Consider the following 4013-nt stretch of genomic DNA (forward strand, 5'->3'; position numbering starts at 1 on the left):
GTGGTTGCATTGGTATGTTGATCTTTTGGTCCATTGATTGTCATTGACCCTTTGTAGTTAATAAGTGCATGTATTCTTGACGCATCCATGTACCTTGGTCCGTTTGGTTCATTGTCGTGTATTCGAATTTAGATTTGATATAAAACCATACTTGATCATGGCATTTAGCATAAGTATCAACAATTATTTCACCATTGATTCAAATTAATTTTGATAATTCAAGATGATTTTGGAAGTTTGAATTGATTTTTGATTGATTTTAGAATTCAAAACGATGTGTGGAATCACATTTTACTAAGGGGTCGTTGGTTATGCCGGTCCATTTGTTCATCTTCTCTTTTATATCAAAATCCCATCCCATTTGCATTGCATAAAGCCCAACTAAACAATGCCAAAATCCATTCTAAACATTCAACCATTCATTTAATCACTCAATTCCAACCATGTACGAATTTCAACTCATTTCCCACTACATGAACCAATTCCAACTCCAATACATAACCAAAATCTAACATTCCAAAACATGAACCTTTACAACTATTAAGGCCAAGTCATGATTCTTCGAGCCATCTTCCACTAACATTACAAATACAACCACAAACCATTGTTTTAAATTCAAAATTTAAGTATTCAATTCCTATTACCAATCCACATTCATATGTCCATTCAAATTCCAATACAAAATTATGAGAGTTTCCAAACTTACATAATCTTTACAATTCCATAAACCAACAAACCATGTCCATACACAAATCCAATCCACATTCCATAAGTATTCAATTCCTATTACCAATCCGCATTCATATGTCCATTCAAATTCCAATACAAAATTATGAGTTTCCAAACTTACATAATCTTTACGATTCCATAAACCAACAAACCATGTCCATACACAAATCCAAACATTCCATTACATTCAACTTCCAACCTCAAGTCCAAAATTCAAGTTCCAAGCACATAATTATAAGTCAAATTCAAAAAAGATACAAGTTCATGACCTAAGATTCTAACATCTAATCCAAATGACCTAAACATTAATATTCACCGTCTTCATGACTATACACTTCATGCTCTTGTCTTCATTCAAGGCCAAGTTACTTCCATTGTACATCACCTACAAGGACAAAACCAATACAACAAATTAGAAATTTTGACAACCATAGGCACCTTTTTTCTTTCACTTAACAAACCTGCAAGGTTGCTAGCCCATGTGCAATTTGGTGAGTTTTAGCTTAACATATGCAGTCAAGACAATAAGCTAGCGAACACCCAATAGAAAACAGAATAGCAGTTCAGATCATGTCACCATACAATCTCATTACAAACTAACAAAATTTACCTCCACAACTTCTCACTGAACGGAACTGAAACTCATTCCTAACTGAACCAAGAATACCACCTTATAACTAGCTTTGCAATCTTCCAAACCAGCTGCAACCCGTAAACTTCGAACCTCCGGTAGCACACGAATACAACAGTCCCACATCATTGTTATAATCAAAGCCAAATTCTGCCATTAATTCACAGCAGTGGATTAAAGTGGAGCAACCCATGTTTACCTCAACAATTAACATCACAACACTTAACCTCACCATTTAACCACATGGAAAACTAATCGAAATTAACAGAACAATATTCAATAAAATGATTGCTAACAGTATTCCAACTTTACTAACTCACTTCAAAACTCACTAATATAATTCCTGTTCAACTCTTTACTCACTCAAAATTAAACAAATAACTTACTGGCAGAACGACTAACTGAATTCAAATAACAAGTTTCTCAACAAGTTAATTTTCATGAGATGTCAAAACAATTCCTATCCCAAATTAACTCCATTTGAAATCACTAATTCAGTTCAGACTAACAAGGGCAGCATAACCACATGTATAGGAAAACTTACAGCAAATGAATTATAAGTAGGGAACTGTATAGGAAGCGAGAACTAGCTGAAGCCAGAGTAGCAATGACCGGGGTAGTCGGCGAACAGGGTGAAAACTGTGTCTCCTGAAAGAACAAAAGATAAGCAATCAGTTTGATGAGCTTCACAAATAGGACTGGCCTGATTAAGAACAACCGTTAGCAAACCCTTATCTTTTTGACAGGAAATCAAACTGACGTGTCATTTTCAATCCTAACCAACAACTCACTTAATATCTAACAGCACGTTTCATTCATATTACCACATAACAGAATTTTACTAACCCTCATAACTAACAAAATGCATTTCACTAACATTTCATTTTCATTTGGTTTTAACCATAACAAAATTTTAACCGATTAACCAGCTTTCTAACCTAAACATAACAGATCCTAACCGTCAGACTTTGATAACTAACAGATTTTCATAACTAAAACAGATTTCAGGTGAATTTCAGCTCATTTTAAAGTGAATTTCTAACTAATTTTTACCTGAATTTGGAGGAAGTTTCTAACAGAATCTGAACTGCTATAAAACCATTCTTCACTGCAACTTTTGGAGGGGCTTGATTGTTCTGCAATTCACACTCAAAATCTCTTCTTCAACGACCTCAATCTTCTTCATACCAAGAGATTCGATCTCCCTCACTGCCAACAGCTTCAATTTTTTTCTTCAAGACTCAAAGCTCAAACCCTATGGAATTCACCTTCTTCTACCATCACTCTGCCACCAACTTTTCATTAACAACAACCGTGAGCATACGAAGTAGAGGAAAGAAGGTGAACGATGTAGAAACAAAGAAAGAATAGAACAAGGCATCACCTCTGAAGTCCCTGCAGAACCGCTACATCACAATTCCGACCCCGTGAGTTTTCTTCTGCTCGTTCTTCTGTAACCAACGGGAACCTATTGAACAAATTCGTACCATTTCCCTTTTGATTCCACGTGTGAAGCTTTACTCGAGCATAACCTGGTTTCGATTTCGCACCGGGATTAAGCTGGTTATAGGGATGAAATAGGAATAACCTGAAGATATTTGCACAAAGAAGAGAAATTTGAGAAGGCAAATAATTTCAGATCGAAGTAGAGCAGAGGAAGGAAATCGATACCTGTTCGAAGAGGTAATCTCGGCGAGGGTGGAAAACGCAAGGTTTGGATCCAAATCTGCGAGCTGGAGTTTGAACACGAGGATGACTTGATGAAGCTTCAAACTGCGAAGCGGAGGGAGAGCCTGGAGAGTGTGAAGCTGATGACGTCAAGCTTCTGAACCTTGGGTGAGTCCGGGAATTCAACACCGGAGATGGAGAGGTCGCGACCGGAGCTTTGAATAAGCACTTCAGTATGTTGTTGGCGGCGTTTTCACGAGTGGATGCTTTTGGATTCAACACCAAGTGCCTTCTAGGCGCTTTAATTTCTCAACGTCACCGCCATCCAGAAGCTCTTGCACCCCATCCATACCATAGTTTTTGGGCATGTCCAACTAGGCCCAGTGATACCAGTAGCTCCATGCATGGCCTGCACATCCTCTTCAGTTCAAGGCCCTTTTGCTTTTTGTCTAGTTTTTTCTTTTTTATTAATTCTTTTGTTTTTTGATCACATTATAGTATAATTAGGATTTAGATTAATCGAAAATTTAGTGATTAGGTAGTTAGGTTTTCGGATTTAGAATTCGAGAATTTATTAATTTTAGAAGTTAATTAGAATATGATTAGATTTTAGGGTTATTAGAATATTAGGATTTAATTAGTGTAATCCTTGATTAGACTAATTAGATGGATAGATTTTTTATAAACATTGAAAAATCGATTTAGTTTAATAGGATTTTTTAGAAACTTTGAAATTCACCTGCCTTGATTAGTTTTAGAAATTAGAATCATGTAAGATTTATTTGATTAAAGAATCAATTCAATGTGATATTCTTGTAAATAGATCATTTTTACCCTTTAGGGGTCAATTTGTTCCCTTAGCATTTTTAACATAGAATTTGTAATCAAGAATTTTGACTAACATTAACATGATCCTTTAGGATAATTTGATTGATTTCTAACTTTTAAATCAAGATTAACCTAGTTTCTTAAATCAAATAAAATC

The 4013-nt window shown here is 35.5% G+C and overlaps 1 long non-coding RNA gene across 2 annotated transcripts; it reads right to left on the reverse strand.

Moving 5' to 3' along the window:
• Positions 1–889: 889 nt before the first annotated feature.
• Positions 890–3460, reverse strand: LOC127128068 (uncharacterized). Of its 2 annotated transcripts, none has more exons than XR_007805653.1 (6): positions 3032–3460; positions 2745–2948; positions 2414–2655; positions 1905–2008; positions 1340–1510; positions 890–1114 (listed from the first exon to the last, which is right to left on the reverse strand). It is a non-coding gene; the product is annotated as an uncharacterized LOC127128068 (long non-coding RNA). The 2 variants fall into 2 exon arrangements; XR_007805654.1 differs by having other exon boundaries at positions 1191–1510.
• Positions 3461–4013: the final 553 nt, after the last annotated feature.

This window comes from Lathyrus oleraceus, chromosome 3 (genome assembly GCF_024323335.1).
Source record: "Lathyrus oleraceus cultivar Zhongwan6 chromosome 3, CAAS_Psat_ZW6_1.0, whole genome shotgun sequence".
Taxonomy (NCBI): domain Eukaryota; kingdom Viridiplantae; phylum Streptophyta; class Magnoliopsida; order Fabales; family Fabaceae; genus Lathyrus; species Lathyrus oleraceus.